Here is a 22,069-nt window from a genome sequence, read left to right as displayed (position 1 = left end):
CTGCGTGAAGTCAAGTCATCTGATATGAGTCACAAAGTACGCAACTGTGCAGGCGACATTACGTGCCCAATTCTTAATGTGAGAGGGGGGCAAGCTTGGCCTGGTGGTGCCGCACACACTAACAGGACAATACACAAGATATTGATCATCATGACCGTGGACCCACACAGGCCTGCTACTGTGACTCCCTCATCGTCCAATAAAGATTAATGCACGCTCACTTTGGTTGGAAGAGTTTTTGTTTTTCTTTTGGCTGGACGTGTCAAGATGGAGCCGTTTCCAGCGCCTCAATCAAAACAATCGTGGCCCTGTCATTATTTGTCATCCTATGTAAATCAGGAAGTGTTTGTCAACACGTCAATGTCAGGGCTCCGATGAGCGCTATTCTGGCTTGATGCGCATCATCGCGAACCCCCCCCCCCCCAAAAAAAAAAACACTTTCATGCCGCATCTTTAAAAATCCATCTGTCCACAATCATTCCTAATGACCAACCACGCACACGTGAGGCCTTCATGCGTCACATTTGGAAGCGGCGAGCCACTGACCCGGCGTGAGCGCTCAGCTACGTCGGGCGGGGGAAACAGACGATGGGAGAGTGCCGATAAAGGCGCTGAATGAAAACCATAAATCAGAGCGATAATGTCTGCCGCCTGATGTCCCTCGCACCCGCCCTCGCTTAAGGACCCGTCAACGGCGGCTATCGAATTACGCCGCTCAGAAAGCCCCGCAGATGGGCCTTAATAGGTGGAAAACAATAGTTTGCCACGCTTTTCGCCGTGTGTGGCATCCGGCCACACTCATCGCTCATTACATGCATCTGCAACTGGCCTAATTTGCTGAGGAAAAACAAACAACGCAGAAAGCGAGGCAGGCAGAAATAAATAAAGGATGAGAGCGACGAGCCGGGGGGAGGGGGGGGGGACTTCTCGTCATTTCCCTTTGGTTTAATTAAGCCTGCACCTCGTTTGCCTCGTGCGGCGCGATGTTGAAGGGTGAAATTGTGAGCCCCGAGTGTGACATTTGCAACAAAGCCCATCCACTGCTGTCATCTCACTGTCAAGTTGAAACCTGGTTGCACATGAGTTAATCCAAAGAGAACCAACGAGGCAATTACCCACCAATGTAACGGATGGAAGACATTACGGACGGTATCGCTTGTTGGGGTTCTCAGTGGGTGCTTCGGTTTCAAATGTGGGAAGGCTTTCGGTGGATCTTCTCACAGTCCACGGGTCACCGTAACGCTATCGGTGTTTGCCAGAGGCGGCGATTAGTGCTCCAGGCGTTTTGAAGCGGGGTGTTGGGAAGAGCAGCAGTACACTACCGAGTTCAGGGGGGGGGACGAACATCATCGTGTTTCGGAAAGGTGGGGCGGAAATAAAGTGGTATTTGCTGCATTACTATGAAGGGAATCGTTTTTGCCTTAGCTGACTTTACTCTTTTATTTTGGTGACGAGGTCTCTCTGGCTGGAATTGACAAAAATGGCAACTGTGAGCAGCTCACAGTTTCATTTATCAATCATTCAGATCCAAGAGGCTTTTGCAGTGTTCAGACACTTTTGACGACAGCTACACAATGTCTTTTATTATTGTTATTATTCTTAAGAACAGCTAATGTTTGTATGGGGAGAAATCATATGAACAACATTGGACTTTTTGTCAAAATGCAAAACATAATTGACACATCTTGCAGTTTCTTGCTACTTTTCTGTAACCTCCTCACATCATACTTCACTCTAATTCAAAATGCAGCCAGCACATTGGGAGCTTAACTGAAGTTCATCATTATCATCCTATGGAGAAAAATAAAATCGATCATCTACTGTACATGCAAGAGATGGATTTCGGCTTTGTTTTAATGCAAACAGGCAACTAAAGCAATTAATAATCATAAGGATTTTTTTTTTTTAACACCGTCTCCTTCTTACCTTATTTACGTTTCTCTTATCATATGTTGTTTATCTTGCCCGACAATTTGTTGGCTGCTTTACAGGTATGGCCAAGATATCTCTTTCTTTCTGCCGAGTGCTTCAATGCATTTCTTTAACATCAATTATTAATTCGGGCACCAACTGCAAGTCTGAACGCATACTGGGAAGCCGCAAACGAATCGCCCCTTGTGGGATAAATAAAGTTGACTGAATCAGAAGCTGCTGGGCGATAAGATATATCGGGCTATAACATTTTGCCTGCCTCACTCCCAAAATAATATATGCGGCTGGATAGTTGCTAATTCACAAGCACATAAGGCTTTCTGAGTTTTATGGGTGATGTCCCACATGGCCAAGTCGACCGTTTATTTGTTTCCTGAATATTTTAACCTATAGTCAGCGGCTACCTATAACCCCCCCATTGTCCCCAAGATGCATTATCCCAACGGACACACATGCACACGCTCCATAAAACTCCAACACCCTCACCGAGGTCAACCCATAAATGCCAGGCCAACCCTCCCCCCTACTTTTTTTTTTTGGAACCCTTCCACTCTCCTCCTCCCCACAGCGTTTAGCGCGATAGCTAGCTGAGCACTTTTTTTCTTTTTTATTTTTTTGAAACCAGCTCAGGATTGGTGGGAATTTTTTTTTACACTTGCTGCTTGGTGGCCACACATTCTTAAAACACGGAAGCACGATGCCAGTACGCTACGTTTAAGTCCGAACTTATTTGACTTTTGTCAAGGGGTTGCGTTGCAGGATGCGGTCATCATGGAGGACGCATATGTACATACTTGAGGCAAGGTTCATCACAGTATAAAAGGAATGACTTAGCAGGCATCTCTACAAGTTTAAACATTGAAAAAAAAAATAGATGCACTCATTCGCTCGCTCACTCAACTTGACTTCTCCCAAAAGCAGTGAACGTACAAACATAACATTGAATCATCCGTCGACCCACTCTCTCGCTCTTTGTGCACCCCGCACAATTTTGGAGTTTACAACCACGCGCATACTTGAGTCCGGTGTGGGAGGAGCGGCGAGCGAGCGCGTCGGCCCACGGCTTACCTCATGACTTGGAGGAGGCCTTCGTGACTCCGCCGCGGAAGCGCTGACATTTATATCAGATGTGCATGTCCGATGGTTTTCGTCACTGGGAGGGAACACAGAGAAGAATATTGCGCTGTGAATAGGAATAGTCACGCTTTGTTTGGCAACACGCTGAGAGGTGCCTCTAATATTCTGCAGATTCGATCATAATGACAGGGGAGCGCCAAAATCTTCGAAGCAGGCCCGCTTTTCAACCATCGCAAGAATCCTTTAGCGTGGAGAAGGCACGGTCGAATGAATTTGTTGCGGGAGAACTTCTGACGTGTCAGTGACCTCACAAATGTTCTTCTGCATCGGTGGGCCCACAAATGGGACTCGGAAAGACCAAAACGTTGTCTTCCCAGAGCAGCGGAAGATGTTACAGTCGCCAAGTTGAAATGAAATATTCAAATCGGATGTCATATCGGCTGAGGCGTCCCTCAATCTGCTTTTTACGGGCCAAAATCGTTTCAGCGGTACATAATGCAAAAGCACATTTTCTCCTCTGTATTCCCAAGTGCATTGTGGACGTAGAATCCGAACAGAACCGCAAATATTGACCGTATATATCCTGGTTGAAAAATAAAGTACACCATCCCTGGAATACGGCCTCCGCATGGTCAGTAGTAACGATCAAACGTGGACCGAGTTCACAAAATGAGCAGCTTAACCCGCCAGCGACCAAGCGCGGTTTACGACTTATGTAACACCGCGTCACGAGTGGACTTTTGAACCGGGGACGCAGCTGGGACGCCTCGACTCATGGAAGCGCATCTCCCGCACCGATATTCCGGCCTGTTGACAAGTTAATCCGGATTTCAGAGCGGCGGCGTCCAAGTGGAACTACTCCTGTGCTGAATCACCGCAACTCAAGTCAAAGACCAGATTGTGGAATATTTTTAAAAAAAAAATCGTGCTTTTTGTTTACCGGCGAGACGGTTTTCATTTTTGGATTCCTAAATAAATCGAGTTTATTTTATACGTTTGAAAAGCGGTCCGGCTGGTCTGAACGTACGGCTGCACGCGAGCGCTTTTGGGATTTTAACATGCATGTCTCCTGCAGGCTTAGAGGGGGGGGGGGGGGGGGAAGGTGAATAAACAAAGCAGTGAAGAGGGACGCAAACACCTGCTCGCCAAAACAATCTCCCGATGCGAGACCGAAAGGACGCCGCGCGCGGTTACAACCTGAAGGCAGAAGAGACATTGGGGGGCTATGCGCCGGCGTCGGCGCAGTTTTGGAGTTCCACCAAAATTTGAACACCTTGCATACAAATACATTAATTGGCGGAAGTAGGCGCGTAATCAATTTTTAAATTTTTTTTTGTCATTGTCCATTGCCAATCATAAGGACACACACAAACACACGTCAGACAAGTCAACCACTGCACCATCACTGAGCACATTTCAGTGACAAAGCTGAGAACGTGGGATGTCGTGAGTCTACGCTCAAGGAAAACGGGCTGTGGGCAAGGCGGAAGTGAGGAGGAATTATGCCAACCGTGCCTCGGATTCCTTCTGGGATGAGGAGAATTAGGCTAATCTAAATTGAATTAAAGCAAGCCCACATTACCTCATTTTAGCATGAGTTGCACCAGCATTTTTGCTGCTGATAAAGTGGGGGGAAAGGGGGTGGGGGGGGGGGGGCGGCGGCGAAGCAAGCTCTCCCGCGTAGTTGTGGAAATGAGTTCCGCAGCCAAAAGATGGACAATTCTCCAAAGAGGAATACTTTCCAACGGGGCATTTCATATTCATTTCAAGACTCTTTTGCAGCTGTGTAGCGCCATTGTGTCATTTGACTCGTCATCCCCCCCCCCCCCCCCCCACCCCATTTTGTCTTTCGCAAAGTGCACCTGGGGAGTTCAAGCAACGATTTCTTGCCTCCGTTTCCGCCAGTGATTTCATGGTGTGTCCTGTTGTCTATTAAAACAATTGGACAAGCTAATCTATAGGCACGGTTCAAGATTGACAAAAACATTCGCTGCCCAATTGGGCTGCTGCTTGGAGAACAGCGAGACTTGCCCGGTGTGAAAGGACCACATACAGACAGCTGCTTGCATCTGATGTGGAAACTAAGCAGCAGCAGCAGCAGCAGCCTGGAGTCAACCACCCAACTCCCTCGAGGCTTTTGAATTCTACAAAAAAAAAAAGAATAATAATAATAAATAAAAGGATGATAAAAATAATAGAGCACTTGCTATGTTACACTTGGGGAGCTTGAGACAGGACTCTTTGGGTTTGTGGACCACTTTGGTGCTGGCGGCGTGGGCGTAAAAACCCAAATCCCATTTGCAATGACTCACTGCCACTAGGCACCGCTGGGATTTTGCTCCATAATGGAGGGAGGAGGGAAAAAAAGAATTAGCCGGCTGGGAAAGAGATGGTATCTATAGATATATAATATATTTGGTGGCAGTGGTGCATTCAATCCATAAGCCCCCCCACAGGGAATGTGACATGGGGGGGGGAGGCATTTATGTGTTGATTGGTGAGCCATATGCACACATGCCTGCTCCGATTCTTGAGAACGATCCCGTGTTCACGTCACACGCCATCTGCGCAATAGACGTCACTGCGGAAAATGAGTGCGAGGTCGTAATGTTACTCATGTCATCTTCTCTGAGTCACTGGGTGAGATTCTCTCTCTCTCTCTCACACACACACACACACACACACACACATACACACACGCCTTCCTAAGCTTAGGTAAGCACCTGTGCGATACAGTAGGCAGAGACAAGAATAGGCCTCATAAGGGGCTTAAATACTTTATCGCACACGTGGGCACACACATTTTGAATGGAGGTAAGCTCCTTTTTCTCGTCACAGAATCATCAATGGCGTGTTGAGGGTTTACCGCCATCTTGTCGCGTCCACGTAATCCAAACGAATTCACTTATGGGGAGGCAACCAGTCCAGGGTGTCCCCCGCCTACTGCCCGAAGACAGCTGGGATAGGCTCCGGCACCCCCCGCGACCCTAGTGAGGATCAAGCGGTTCGGAAAATGGATGGATGGAGGCATTGAAAGGGCTCGATCGGTTTTTCGCACAATTTGACGACGCGTCGCGGCCCGGCATAAACCGCCCGTTGCCAGACAGCAAATTGTCGGACGACCTGTCTGCGCAAGCTCTTACGTAAGGGGGGTGTTACGCAGTCGCAAGAGCCTCTTCGGTGACTCGGCTATTTGGGGGAAAGGGCTGAGCGTGACTCAGCGGAAACACGGCGGACCCGTTGTGCCACGGCGGGGTTATTTTAAGATGACATCCTCAGTTCGCTTCTCAGAAGTTCTTCTCGATTAGCCTACAGGCAGAATTACGGGTTGAGCTTTACGACGTATTGCTCACTAAGCATGAAGACTCACTCAGTCAATTAAGCTTTGGACTCGACCACGCGGTTCATCAGAATGTTCCGATATCGAGACATTTTGGGCAATTCAATGTCGTCAACTCTGCGGGAACAGTTTGGCGAAGGCCCTTTTACAAGGACCATCTCAACAGTGCTGAGGTATGCAGAAAAAGAAAGCTGAAGATGTCGTCGTGATGGGGGGGGGGAGGACTGTTGGAGAGCTTGCCTAACACTATCAAATTACCATGCGACACATATCTTAAATTAGCATCCATCAGATCAAACAGCCAGTGATTATGCAGCCAGACGCGTGTTCGCTTTCAACCCCGTTTCAGTCCTAATTAGCATATCATTACCATAGAAGCGCTCCTTGCCGCCATGTCGGCAATTTTTGTCGACACTGCCTCACTTTTGTTACGAGAGGTCTGGTCCAAATATTTTGGCCCTCGGTACGTGGTAACAAAACATGCCCCTGTCTTACACTGTCACAGTCTCGCATGATCTTTTTTTTTGGGTCCCGTTGCGGTACTAGACCGAGGTCGACAAAGCGGGGGGTCAGAACAACCAAATGCACCGAAAACATCTTGACCGTCAAGGACGTTGCCGCTTGTTCTGCCGCGGCGCCTTTTCACTTCCTTTCCAATCAAACGAACCTTGGAAATAAACGAGCGGCGCTTCCACCAGAAGTGCGGACACATGAGTAGGGGTGATGACATTGGCAAGGTTTTCTAAGTTTTGCCCACTCCACTGACCTCCGAGCGAAAAAAAAACAAAACCGTTTTTCTGCACAGTCCCAAATCTTGTTTTGTCTCCCTTTTTTTTTTCTTTTTGGTGAAGTACACTGCAAGGAAAAGTTAAGAAAAAAAACGTCCATCGCCGGAGGCTGTTGAACTCCAAGATGACCTTTGGGATAAGCACGCCAAGATTTGGAAAATCTGAAATGATATGATCAAAGGATACGTGCGCTGGTTGTGCATGACGATGAGAACGAAATGAGTCAGGCTCTCCACGCTCCAGCGAGCCAGCCTAAAGCAACGGTATTACCTTTTCGCCAGGCGGAGTGACAACAAAACTTAACTACCCACTGGCTACATTTCAACAAGTTACAAAACTTTGTTGCAAACACTTCCGACAGATGAAAACGTCCCGCAAAACATTCTTAGCAATCCACAGCCAATTGTGTATTTTTATATATTTTTTTCATTGCGCTGACATCTAATAGGGAGAAAATCGCATTGTGTTTGATTCAGCATGTTCTGGGCAAAGCAATTCATGTCCAGAATGGTGAAGGAATGGTACAAATCTATAACAACCCTGTTAGTCGGCTCAAACGTGCTTCTCTAATGGAGTTTTAATCACATTTCGCTTCTTGCACCGGTGACTGAAAGTACAATCTACGCCGCAGTCAGTGATACCTTCGCATGATAAGAAACACATTGACTTCAAATCTTTTCAACCAAAGCTTTACACGATACTCAGGGAAGCAGGAAATATCCAGTTTGGAGGTGACGGCCGTAAATATATGACCATTGATCGTTATAAAAAAGAAATGAAAAATGGAACCTGTAGCATTTGCAAACTATGCAAGCCCAAAGCACAATTGAAGGAGAAGCAAGGAAATTGAGAAATGCCAACATTTTCAAGGCAAAAAATAAGGCTGTTATAGTACGCTCGAAAACCAATGACATCATCGATTTCATCACAGACTCAACAACAACAACAAACAATTTCCCTTTTCAGTCATGACTTGATCCATACAAACATATTTGGAGGCTTTGACGTTATGACTTGGGAACTTTCCATCATTTGGGCGGGGGGGGTAGCTGGAGTGGGGGGGTGAACAATACACAGCATGTAGGTAACTCGCTTCTCTCCCCCCAAAGTCGGGGCACACCACATAGGTCACATACGCTCACAAGCATCACCCTGGGGTTCACTGCTTAGGTGCAATTTTCTCAGCATCCAGATAAGCTTTTCCGCTGTTGCTATGACGACACGGCAGCAAATGAAAGAGTAATGGGCTGTCGCCATAACGCCACGGCTTAGCGCCGACTTCTGACCGCCGGGGCCGGTGAGAACACGTAATCATGCCTCCGCAGCTAATCTCACCACTGGCCGCTTTAACCCTCAGAGGAAGCCCGCACCGCAGGAGGCGTGAGAACGCCATCCTGGCACTGCACTCAGTTTCTCCGATACGCAAGCGAGTCTAAAAAATGTTCGACACCGATCAAGGGAGGCCTTCTGTGGGGTGGCTTAGATAAAAAAAAAAAAAAGGTTCCCACCAGAGGCAGCTGATTATGACGATGAGTCGACCATGTTGATCGCCCAACCGCGGTCCTTTGTGCCTTGCGTGGCCCCTGCCGTGACTTGAGCGTGCGTCTAACTGGGTCAGGCTGAGATTCAGGCGGTGAATGAGGAGTGTGACTCACAAGAGTTGTTGCGGCCGCAATTGGGTCGAGGCGTGCGCAACGTGCGCGCAAATCACGTTTGGCTGCAGGCCGCACGGCGGCTCGAATGTCCAATCGCAGACGACGGGGCATATATGAACTAAAAATACATTCAACAATGCAATCATTTTGACTTCTATTTTTGCACGCGAGAGGCTTACAATTTTTTTTTTTCATTTCTTTAGTTTTCGGAGTTACCAAGTGGTGGCCTAAGTACCATCAGAGGCACTTGCCTACAGTTTCAACCGACGTATATTCTTGTTTTATTCCTCATGACATTTTATGAATGAATTCCCAACAATACGCCGACTTATTTTGTGCAACTGCAGTGCATGAACGAGGAACGTGGGTTTTCTCCGGGTGCTCCGGTTTCCTCCCACATTCCAAAAACATGCATGGCAGGTTAACTCATTCACTCCCAAAGACGTTTTTAAACGTCTTTTCAGACTTGGTCCAGAATTGGCTGGTACTGAATGAGTTAATGGAACGCTCCAAATTGTCCCCAGGTGTGATTGTGAACGCCAATGGTTGTCTACGTGTACCCTGCGATGGGCTGGCGACCGGTTCAGGGTGTCCCCCGCCTACTGCCCGAAGACGGCTGGGATAGGCTCCAGCACTGGAGGACAAAGCGGATTGGAACATGGATGGATGGAAGAATGAACTAGAGCTCACGTTACGATTTTGTTCTATTCTTTTCAGTCGATGTGCCACACAAGAGACTCTCCTGTCAGCTGGGCTCTCTCCTCTCCCGTTTGATCATGCCCTCCCCTTTTCTGTCCCTCCACTCTCTTTCGATCCACTGTATCCTTGTGAGTCACTGGAATCAAAGACCATTCTCTGTGCAACCCCCCACACCCTCCTCCTGCATTATTGATCAGACCAGTCAAAGTAGACTCAGCCTCGTAACGACAGCACACACGCACACGCACGTACAATTGGCACACAAAGCGGCTGAATCAACCCCTCCTCTTCCCAGTGGTGATTTCTGTTAGATAAGACCATTAAGTGCGCTTGCGAAGAAGGCAAACGGCTAAAAAGGCTGCCGCACAACGTGAGGTCACGCCGCCATTCCACATGTATGGAAGTGGATGGATTGGCCTGGCACCTTAAAATGAAAGATGATGTCATCGTCTCCTTCTCTTTTGAGTGTCTTCTTCCAAGGAGTTGGCGGCGAGCTCATTTCTGACATAATTTATGACATAAATGGATTTTTGCATTTTGGAGCCCCCCCCACCCCCCAAAAAAAGGAAATAAAATGAATAAATGAGGCAGCACTGTGACGGGACTAGTTATCGCGTCTGCATCACAGTTTGAATGCGGGCGTCAATTGAATGCGGTTTCAGTTGACCTCGGGGCACCACCCGCTTTTGATCAAACAGGGAAAAACTTTGAATCTCATCATTAAAATGGAATAACAAAGCAAAAATATGAAGCAGCGTTGTAGGGGAGGAAAGGGCAGTGAGAGCCAATACAGCGAAGCCGTCGGCCGGGGTGACTTCTTTTGGTGAAAAAGCAAATCACGAAATATTGTGGTGTCCTCAAAAGGCTGCAGATGCCTTCTTCTCTGCGATACGTCGTTTCAATAAGAAATGATTCACATCAAAGTGAAAAGAAGTGGATGAACCTCACTTCCTCAGATCGGGGGGGGGGGTCTTCCTCAAACTTTCTTCCTACCACCCCTCCTCCATAAAACACCTTCTCACATGACCCCTGTGTATTTTCACCCTTTTGGCATTCTTTATCATCTTTCCTCCTACCTTCTTCTTCTCTCCCCCCCTCACCCCCCATCATCCTCATCCAACTCTGCAACGCAAGGTGCGTGGATGTGTGGTGCAGCACAAAGGAAAGCCCCTCACCCACCTATATTTCTCTCCCTCTCTCTTTTCCTTCTCTGTGGGCGGCTGAAGGCTGCCAGTCCGGAAAGCTACAAAACACACACACGCACACACACACACACACACACCATCCCACACCCCCGCCTCCATCCCACACACCTCCCCAGGGGACAGTGAGGCATCAGACTATCCCACTGTGGAAGCGATCTGCTCAGCAAGGTGGGGGGGGGGGGGGCTTCTGACCAGATTTCATCACGCCGCCCACTCATCTGAAAGGGGGAAGTTGCCATTTTATGACTTTCTTGTCGTGATGATCAGCTCTTCTGCCCCCCCCCCCCAAAAAGCCTTTCTGATACGAATACAGATGGGTCCAAAAACACGCCTCGGTTGAGGATTTATTAAAGGCTTGAGCTTGTCTTCTAATGGCAGATGTGACACATTCTGATCCAAATATTTATGATTATGAGGTTCGTTTTATTAGACCCCCCCCCACCCCCCCCCCAGCCCCACCCTTCTTAAATAGGCATTTTCATGAACGTTACTCAAATAACAGTCACGGGCATCAATCACATTGTTTTCTTTCACACTGCTACAATCAGTGATTGACTGGCGGAGTGAATTTAAAATGAAAGCACCCATTCCTGTGAATGACAATACAAAGAAGCGAGCGCCTTTGGAAAGCCCAAATGGAACCTTCATGAATGCCCGCATCATGTCGTGGAAAAATAGAATTAATACAAAAGCTGCAAGCAAGGAATTCTTTTGTAGCGTGTATTCAAAAAAAAAAAAAAGGACATCCATCATCTGAGCCGATTCTTATTTCCGTTTTGTCTGCAGGCAAAGCGCACAAAAGACAATGCGCCAAACTGAACTTGACCTGCAATTACCGCGCATCACGTATTCCGGCGACCGTCGTGCATGATCTATATATGTAAATGTGCATAGCGATAATAAAAACCAAAACAAACCGATATCATTAGTGATGACTGATTGCCAGTTCTTTATTTTGCCCCATTTAATCGCACTTAAATGACGGCGGACAATAAATCAAAGCGCTTAAAGGATTGCGCCGCTCCCCCGGAACGATGTTGAAATCTATCTATTGTTTTTCCTCCCTTCGGTCTCAATCCGTCTGCCAAAGTCAACATTTTTCTTCCCACCAGCCTTCGCCGTCATTACGCTGGCTTTGTTCGGAGCCCCACTTAGACTGTCGCGCACTGATTACAGCCTCTCTGTTTCCATAGCGATGCCGAAATCTATTATGGTCATAAATGGAGCAAAAAGATGGATGAAAGCGAGCACGGCACTCGGCTGGGTAGGCTCTTCTCCGAAAATGCTCACTCCAGCCTCATCAGCGCAACCCTCCACAATCCTTTGCCAAATGAGCTCAAGCGTTTCCATCGGCTTACTAAACAATTACGACAAACCTTCGGTTTTCTTTTGGATGTGGCGGCTGCACCTTCTCATCCCATCATTACCGGGGGGGGACTGGGAATTATGTTCGCTTTGAGTTCCCGAAGCACTTAATTAGTACTTTAGTCTATTTTAGTTGATGTTGATTGCATTTGAGTCTAATGCATTGGTGTAGGGGGAAACGGGAATGGGGGGGGGGGGTGATGTTTTGACATTTGTGACATTGCTAGACGCCTGACAATAACATTTCAATTCAGCTGGACCCCCCCCCCCCCCATCTTAGATATTTAGGTCAGTTTCCTTACCGTGTAGGTTGTTTATTTTGGCATTACTTGATCCAAATCATTTCATTTCAATTAAAATGCGTGGGGGGGGGGGGGCTCTCGGTTCTCTGCAACGGTGATGTAATAAGATGCAAAGAAGCCTTCTTTTGTGGGCAAAAAAGTGGCACTTTGCTGAATAATTAAAAACGGCTCCTTTATGAATTCATTTGCATGCCCTGCATCGTAAATGCAGTTGTTGTTGTCGAGCGACATTCACACCAGTGCATTTTTACTTCCTGCCGGCGTTGAGTGGGGACTGTTCCAAGTCACTCTTGCGAGGAATGACCACTCGCTTGCCATATAGTGAGCTCACATTTAATTTACAATTTTAGCGCCTCATTTATGACATTTTCCGCGCTCTAAATTATCGCAAGATATGATTCTACCTTGAATAAAAACGCAATAGACACTTCATAACAAAGATCGTGTCCCCCCCCCCCCCCCGCCGCCGCCGCAAGCACTGAAAGAGGACACACGGTCTTTGCAAACCTTTCATCGCAAGACCTTTATCAGAAGGTAATATGAAATTATCCAATTAGCACTTCATTTCGCCTGAGCCAGATGGCATTGTGATGAATAGTCATTAACGTTTTTTTTTTTGTGCAATATGAATTCGCTTCAGGACAATGACAAACCACTAACGCATGAGTCAGACTGTCTAGTCAGACTCATGTGATGGTAACGTTGGATTTTGGTGCAGGTTTCCACCAAGCGTGACTACGCGAGCGGTTGAGTCATCGCGTCGACTTTTCGGAGGGGGCGGAGGTGTCACCGCTGCAAGCAGGACAGGCGGCCACTTGGGTGGCTTCAGCATCATGGAGTCATGTCGTGTCGGGTTGCGGGGAGAGGATGATGTCACCACATCAGGGACCGGGATTTGCCGTCTAGGCTGAGCTCATGAGTAGCGAACGTTATTTGGGCCTTTCGTAGAGTGAGAGGGAATCGAGAGGAAGAGTGATGACTTGAATTTCAAGCATCACGCCTTGCGAGTTTTTTTAATTTCAGAGACATTACATGGTCGATTTTTAGAAATAAATAGAATCTTTAGGTACACTGCCTCAGAAGAGTTGCTAACTGCAATGGCCCAAATTTTTTATTTTTTTTTAAATGGGGACTAACAAAAATTGAAGTTGGAGCAACTGCAAAATTTAAATGCCAAACTTAAAATTGGATTGAAATGCCTTGAAATTTTAAGCTCACTCAAAATTATTCTTATTTTTTTGGATAACCACCAGAGCCGGAGTCAGAGCTTCTGATGTCACTGACTAGACCGAGCCCCTTAAAGCCACACATCAGACCAAAAACGATTGTGTGCCTTTCCTCTGAAACAATCTTCATAAAAAAAGAAATCCATTTGTCCATCCGTTTTGTCTTCCACGTGGATGGTTTTGACTACTGAAGGAGATTTGGGATTGGTGGGAGGTCGGCGGACATATGGTGGTGGGTCAGTTTCTCAGCTGGACAATTTAAAGGGAGGGAAGGCCCAACGTGCGCACGTGTGCTAGGGTTTGTGTGCTCATGCGCCATGATAAATACTTCCTCCATCTGCAATGCACGCTGCCACTGAAGGGGCGAATAAAGGTCACACGTGTGTGTGTGTGTGTGTGTGTGTGTGCAGGTGGCTGGGCTAAATCCTTCACTTGCTTATCATCACAGCCTAAATGAAAAAGGAATAACTCAAGACCTTCAACTCGGTCGGCCTTTGGCAATTTCCTTCCATTTTACAGCAGAGCGCAACGAAGCTAAGGGGCGGGGAAGTTGAAGAACGGTCTCCACTTTTGGCTTGGCCACACGGTGGGGGAACAATGGCAGCAAACAGTGAAAACAATAGGATGAGCGAAACAAAAAAGGGACAGACGGCGAGACTACCTTGCGCACCTGTCAAGAGGCAGATCAAACCGACTTTGAAACAACACACCATCTCTGCTTATTCACCTGGGCGATTTGCTTTTGTTTTCGTCAGGTCGCGATGATCCGCGTCTCCCTGGGCGCCCGTGTCGTCCTCTTGTGATTAATTGTGACACGCAGCAGTCTGCCACCCAGATGGATGAGCAGTGCTCCTCGTTCCCCCTACTGTGTTCTTTTTGTACGTCTGTTGCCGCGCGCGTGGGCGGGCGAGCATCTGTGCTTTTCATATTTACATTACGCGGACAAAAGTACTGGGACACAGGGACATGACACCCAGAGAAGTGTCAAAATCAACGATGCAGACTAAACTCCCGAGATGCTTTCACCCCCCGGAGTAACAAACAGTGGAGCGGCGCAGTACTCGTAGTCACGTCTGCTTTATCCACTGCGTTGAATAACTAATATTAGTGCTGCACCGATGAGCTGAGAGAAGAATTGAGATCTCTTCACGAACCCGGCACGTGTATATGCGCCTTATGCTGCCCCCAGGTGGCCAAGGCGGGCACAGCAGAAGGAGCAGCGTTGCCATCCAATTGATGCAGTGTGACAAAACCAGTAGAATTTTTTAAAAATTCAATTTGTGGTGATGGTATTTTTTAGAAAGGACAATATTAGAGTGGGGGTTAAAGCTGAATCTGTTTGACACCAAACAAACAACCCATCCGAGTATCTCAATGGACCTCATCTCTGCCGGCTGTTCATATTTTTGCCCCTTTCGCACGACCGACTGTTGTAAATGCCTCGACGTGCGACCCAGGCTAGTTCCACACGACTGCCAACTAATGACTGCACGTAAACTCATTCGCTCCCTCTGACAGTGTCAATCAAAAGTGAACAATAATGTTTGTAAAGTCAGACTTGTTGGGCGCGCATTGCGCACAACGCCATCCGTAACAAGGCTGGGTGTTTGTTTACTTGTTTTGAGCTTCATTAAACAGGAAGTTGGCTTCATAATTAATTTCCTGTCGAAAAGTCCGGGAGATGGATGACAGCGATCAGGCGGAAGGGAAACAAATGCATCAAAAGCAGCAGAGATTTTGCCTTTCTTTGTCCAACTAAAAGATTGAATCACTTGGATCAACGGATAAAAGCGTTTTTTTTCTCTCTCTCTCTTTTTTTTTTTAAATGAAATGCACCGGTCCGATAAGAGGCACTATTTTAAATTCAGAGGTATCAATCTGCATTTCATTTGAAGACGGTACCAAACATTGGGTGCATGTGAAGGTGACACCACGCTGACATTTGCATATCATTGCCTTGATTTATTTTTAATGCATTTATATTATAGATCTCATCTTAGGATACAAACTTAATGTAAGCTTGACCGCGGGGTCGCCTCTTACCTTTTTCTTTTCCATTCTTTCCATCCATCTCCACGGGACATCTGGGATTAGGCCGGACTTCCCGTTGCTCTCAGCCTGCGGGACAACATTTGTTCGGGATGATTGGACGTTGTTGATTATCTGTCAAGATTGTGTACTTTGTCTGTATACGTTATACATGTTTGTGTGTGGTTTTTTATTTTATTTAATTTTTTATATTGACACAGGGCTCAAGACTAACTTTTGCGGCGGCTGCACACCAGTCTACCCAACTTATTTTCTTTGGTGCGCCCAAATTTTCAACGGCATCGCATTCAAGACCACCATTTTTTACTTTAATTTTTTTTTTTTTTTTTTTAAAGGCAATGCCACATAGCCTTGGGCTGTAGCGGTACGAATGAGCTACTCGTGCCATGACACAAAGCAGAAACACCTAAGACTTGAATCTCATGACAAGTCTATCCAGGACGGAACAAAACTCAGATAATAACAAACAGCTGCATTTTTTTTTTTTTTTTAATTTTGATGAGCTCCCTTCAGCTTTTAAAAATCACCGTTGGAACTGATGTTTCGTTAACTGATATTTAGTACAGTGCAGCACCAGTTTCTGGCGCTTTATATGGCTGTCACACGACTCCCACGCAAAATGCAATTCACGTATGCATGTCAACTTCCTCGAAAACCGATCTGTTCTTGACACAAAAAAAAAAAAAAAAAGAAACTCCTAGAGCAGGCGCCTGCGCAAAGCCAGCGAAAGCTTATTTGGAGCGCGGCGCTGGGACTCGGCTCAGAAAAAGCCCAAATCGGCGGCTGCTTCGAAACAGATAAAGCTAGCGCGAGGTGGCTATTTTCCGACGTGAATTGGCACATATGAGCCAAATGCAAGTTTGATTCGCTGGCAGGTTTTATGAAACCTTGCGCAGAAAGGAATATTCAATGCACGAGAGTGACCGTGACCTCGACCAAATTCGCGAGCACCAAAGTGCACATTTTCCTCTGCCATATATTTACACACACACACACATATACATGAAGGTGATAAAATACCCAAATAATTCTTCTCACATTTGAGTGGCAAAGCTCAAACATACGGACTGGCCTCAAGCAAACGTCGCGCCTCGCGCGTGTAATCTACACACGCCGCCTGCCCGTATGATACCTCCACCGAGTGAATTATGTATGAGATGTCTGCTCGCGCGTTTCAGTGACAGATGCTCTCTTCTGTCACTCGTCCAACACACGCATATGCAAGGGGTCGCGGAAGGGCAACGCCACAACAATATGGCCGCTCGACTCATCAAATGACGCGCGCTTGCGTTTCGCCCCATCAGCCGAGGCCTCTGAAGCGGCTGTTTGCACAAAGCAGAAGAAAGAACCAGCGCGGCGGTATCACTGCCGGCTTTGGTTTCGCTTTCAAGCCAACGTCAGCGGCACTAATCAGAGCGTTGAGCAGAAATCAAGATGAGAGGCTCGCGAAAATAAAATATCTGCTGGCGGGGAGCGCAGCCGTGTCATTTCCTTTACCGGTGCGTCTTATCACCGCTATTGATCTCGCGCGTCTGCGGGATCAACGCCATGTCTCGGGGTGTGTCTGGGAGGAGGAGGAGGAGACAAGCGGAGGGGGGGGGGGGGGGGGAGGTGGCGGGGATGAGGAGGAAGAGGCACGGCAAGAGAAGATGGAAAGGTCAGTGCGGCTGAAGAAAAACGGCGGGGCAGCAGCCACTTCGTTCGGCTGCGTAGCCGCGAAACTCCAACGGCCCCCGCCCCAACACGGTGCCATCTGCAGGGCGTACCTAATGAGCAATCACCGCTGGGGGGGGGGGGGGGGGAGAACTGGCAGGAAAGCGAGGTTCACAATTGAACATAAACCCGAGCGAAAGAAAACAAACGGGAGTAAGTCTCCCCCCTCTGTGCGCACTGCGGACGTGAACCCGACTTGCTTGTTTCAAAGCTACACCTCAGCCTCGATGACCGCCCCCCCCCGCCTCCCGGCGAGCACATCACGATGGTTAGCCCCGCTCTCTGCCGACAGTAATGCATTGCGGCGCCATTTATTAAGAGTGAGCCCAAGGGCATGAGGAGAGCAAAGCCACGGCACGAATCTGGGACTTTCGAGTCCCGGCTGATGTTCTCTGGGCTACGATGCGCTCGGAGGTGCGAGATCATCAACAATTTGCTCTGTATTACGAGTGCTGCCACGGGCGAGAAGACATGTTCATTTGCATGGTCAGCTTGATACGAGCACACTCCGTTCCAAGCCACTCTTGACAGACACGACTGGCGGGTGAACTAGAGCCCATCACATCTGACTTTGGGAGAGAGGTGGTGTCTCTATGGGCAATAATTGGGGGGGCGGGGGTGGGGGGGGGGGGGGGGGGGACACCGTGCCGCTCAGCTTCTGGCTAGCGGACTGTAGAGCTAACTATGAAAACAAACAAACAGCTCCTAGCGGCATTTAAACAACCACTCCAAAAGCAAAGTGTTTTACAGCAACAACTGACACCATTTGTGTGGCGGCAAAGCACTAGTCTTGTTTAAATGAAAGACCTCATCTCAATTCAACAACATTTCTTGTTTCCAAAATGCAAGGAGGTGGTGGCAAAGCACTACTTTGGTCAGAATAAAACTCCTCCACTCTTTCTCACATTGTTCCTCGGCACCAAGACGCCACAAGATGGCAGAAAAGCACTACTTTAATCGAGATGAAGTTGATCAATTTACGTCAACAGCACCACAATGCCACAAGATGGTGGCAAAGCACTACTTTCGTCCCCAAAGACGACAAGGGGGTTATTCACTGACTAATGGGGGATAGGTGGAAAAAAATTATATACCGTATATATATGTATATACACACGCACATATGAATGCACAAATGGTGAATCACAAATATACATGCAGTATAAGCTTTGACAGCAGCTCAACAGGGATCACACTCGGGAGAACAAATCCAGCTACTTGTTTGCGACTACAAATATTAATGTCACGTCACATTTAAATGTATACATAAGTACCTGGCTGGGGTCCAATCATCAGTCACAGTGGGTTGCTTTGACTTTGACTGCTGATGGACAACCTCCCTCTGTGACGTCCCTGATTAGAAGGAAAACATTCCTACCCGCCGAGTGGCACTTACGACGATGCGACTCTTGACAACAATGTCGACATCAGCGCAAGCCTCCCCCGTTCCAACACTCGACTTTCACACCGTCGTGCCGCATGTGATTTCTCAACCGTGTCGAGATGACGCCATGCCGATGTTAGCATGCTAATCCGGCGGATGAGTGTGGAGAATCACCACGATGGGTTATTATAAGACCCAAAATAGCCAATTCACCAGGCCGTGACGTGCACCAACACACAAATACACAAGGGAAGTCTTTTACAAAGGGCTTCTGTGTAAACGCTGCTGTTTGCATAGCAGAAATGAAATCAGCCATGAAGCCTCCAGAGGTCACATTTCCCGAGACAAGGTGAGAGCAAAATAAGGATGAGGCAGGAGAGTGTTTGATGGATTTTATCTGTCTTAAAAAGGGGATGCATGTCTATGTGTGTATGTGTGTGTGTGGGGGGGGGGGGGGTGAAATAGATTAAGAGTGTGAGGAAGAGATGAGGGAAGATGATACAATCATGACCATGACCCGTTTGTTATTGCAGTGTGTATCCGTGTGCTTTTTTTCCCTTGAATGCAAAAAGAACACCTGCCACCTTCACCCACAGTCTTCATTCTATTCTGCATGCTTCAAAAAGAACAATAGCTTGAGTATTCCTTGTGGGTCCCCCCCCCCCCCCCCCCCCCCCCCGCTTTGCCCTTGAAAAGATGTACTGAAAAATAGTCCAAAACTAGAACATGACTGCCCTCTTGTGGCTGTGTTTAAAACACACAGATAACGTCTTAAGTGTTTTTTGAGCCAAGTTCTGTAATTGTCCTTAAATTATTTATTTAAAAGGGTCAGGGGGGGGTGAGTGGCCAACATGTCTGTCACGATTTTCTGAGGTTTGGGGTTCGAATCTCAACTCTGGTCATCCTGTGTGTAGTTTGGTGTGTGTGTGTGTGGGGGGGGGGGGGGGGGGGTTGGGCCATTTTTTTTTGTGAGCTCTCAAAGCTTTTGACACCATTAATTTGATCTATCACCTGCACAGATGTTATTGCAAGAAGTACAACTAAACAAACGAGGGCAAAGCGGTTTGCATTGCCTTTCGGCAGTGGGATGCGCTCACAATTAACCAGTAGCATTCAAATGCCTGTTTTATTATTATTTTTTGCTTTTGCTTTTAGGAGAACCCTGAAGGCTTTCAATTGAGTAGTACAGGTTACAGGTCAAATTAACGGCGGAAAAAGTCCTGAAATGACTAATCATGGTCTCATTTAATCAGAGGCGATGTAGACTTTTTTATTAGCAATTTGTTTGCTGAGATTTTTACATTAACGACTGTATATGCAGTTCAGAAATAAGAATTGCTTTTTTTTCTTCCCACATTACAAAAATGACACTCCAATGATTTAAAAAAATCTAATAAAGATGCACGATCATTATGTTTCTAATTACGCTTGTAGTTTTCTGTTTCAAATATTTTGCATTCCTCCCATTGCCGTAAATGCTGATGCAGCCCCCCCCCCCCCCCCCCCCTTGCGCCACGTGTCTCGACTAATGTCACCAATGCGTTGAACCGCACTGGCTCCGTCAGCATCGCCACCTACAGGCTATGTGCGCAAATAACAATTTTATTTTATTTTGTATTTTTTTCCCAACTCTGCTCAGTAGATGGCAGCAGAGACTTCACATCCAATGGCATACACGGGAGGGCATTTTCTCCGCTTCTACGCAAGTAATTATGCATGAATGAAACCCCAAAACGTCGCCTTCAGCGGCGGATGCGGACAATTATTTGTACGGTTCGCGCGTGTGTTATGCTCATGGGGTGAACGAGGGCGACAGGGTGGCGAATCTGCAAATAACGAGCCATAATTAGGGTTGAACGTTGAAACGCACCCTAGCCTGCGATAATTTGGTGGCCCAGAATGAGATTATCTGTGGTGAGGAAGTGATTAATCGGCACCCCTGTTGCAAAGGATGTGCTACTTGCTATTTAGTCGAAGATTACGAAGTGACATCTGGTCTTTTAAATTTGAGAGCATATGTCGAGCCACTTTTGGCCAAAATAGTCAATTACTCAATGATGGAGCGCAAGACCCAATGGAATGTACTCAATTATTATTATTTTTTTGATTATTGAACAGCTGTAAATAAAATAGATACACAAGGTGAGCCAGTCAGGGGTTTTGACATTTTGATAATTAGGTCCATGTTATCTCATTTTGAAGATGGAAAAATTCATTCACGCCTTCCTCTTCTCGACAGTTCTCTCTTCAGCCGTCTCAACAAAATTTCATTTGACCGTGACCAATTCGTGAAGAATGCTGCTCGGGTTCTGCTCGGGTCAGTGGAGTAAATGGGCTGCTTGTCGTGGTACTCTCAAGAATCACTGCTGAAAACCCAATTCAGTTGGATTCAACTTTGAATATTTGCATTTCCCCTCGTCAATGGTTTGTTTTTAAGCATTAATGAATGCTTCAATCCATAGATAATGCATTTTATTTTTTTACTTTTATGTGTAATACTTTTGAATGAGGTCATTAATCATGCACAGTTTTTACCCTCCGAAATTTAAGAGCGGTCTCAATGTTCAAAATGTGCATAATGTTTGAGTGGCTTTCAAGGATATGAAATATACTTGTGAGGAATAAACATTCTACGATCAATAGGCCTCCTATGCTTCAATATTTTAATATTGGTCATAATGATGGCATTTGGAGCACTATGTTTCTAGGTGGTAATTAGTGGGAAAGGGGGGGGGGGGGGGTTCATTTCAGGATTCAGTGCAAACTGCGAACACTTCCAGAGCCCTCAAGGGTCAGGCTTCTACATACTTGGTGGATTTGATGTCATTTTATTGTCCTGTCAGGTCCCTGCGGTTTGCCGACTGCCTTTGACTCCAGGCCCCTCGCATGAAATGAAAAACGAACTATCGAAGAATCGTCAACTAATTCGATTCTGTACCGAATTGAACTGTCCGCATTTGTGCCGATTGAGTTCCAGAACGGCTTTCGCGCGGCGTTCTCACAATGACGAAAACGCAAGTTTCTCGCAACGGTGCGCAGGCTCCGCCAGCAAAGCATCTCACTCTGACATGCCGCGCGCTATCAAATGTTCTCGGCAGTCATCAAAAGCCATCCGCCATATTCTCCCCTCTGACTCGCCATCGCCAGCTCACCACCGCCTGGATCAGATAACGCCCTTGAAGTCCTAATAGTCAACCTTTTGAAGTGCCCCCCTCCCGCTCCCCCCCCCTGCCAGTCTGCAAGAACCGTGCAGTGTGCCGGGCGACCGGGTCAGGGTGACTGACCGCCATCTCCATATAGGCTGTGGGATACAGCTGCTCCTGTGAGATTGTGG

At 47.1% G+C, this 22,069-nt stretch overlaps 1 protein-coding gene across 7 annotated transcripts in view; it reads right to left on the bottom strand.

Annotated features, from left to right (window-relative positions):
- Positions 1-22,069, bottom strand: part of ube2ql1 (ubiquitin conjugating enzyme E2 QL1) — an 89,644-nt gene that overhangs the window by 24,028 nt on the left and 43,547 nt on the right. For 5 of the 7 annotated variants that reach the window (XR_015103663.1, XR_015103664.1, XR_015103661.1 and 2 more), the window contains exons 2-3: positions 15,633-15,707; positions 3,001-3,085 (exon numbers count right to left, since the gene is read on the bottom strand). The gene's annotated coding sequence lies outside the window, so the exon portion shown is untranslated. Of the gene's footprint in view, positions 1-3,000; positions 3,086-8,645; positions 8,711-14,316; positions 14,400-15,632; positions 15,708-22,069 lie in introns of those variants that run through there. The other 2 variants (XR_015103660.1, XM_086136310.1) reach the window with 2 other exon arrangements.

This window comes from Hippocampus guttulatus, chromosome 18 (genome assembly GCF_054856545.1).
Source record: "Hippocampus guttulatus isolate MCC_2025c chromosome 18, RoL_Hgut_1.0, whole genome shotgun sequence".
NCBI classification, from domain to species: domain Eukaryota; kingdom Metazoa; phylum Chordata; class Actinopteri; order Syngnathiformes; family Syngnathidae; genus Hippocampus; species Hippocampus guttulatus.
The sequence above is the reverse complement of the archived record's forward strand: the minus strand, read 5'-3'. Positions and strand labels throughout refer to the sequence as shown.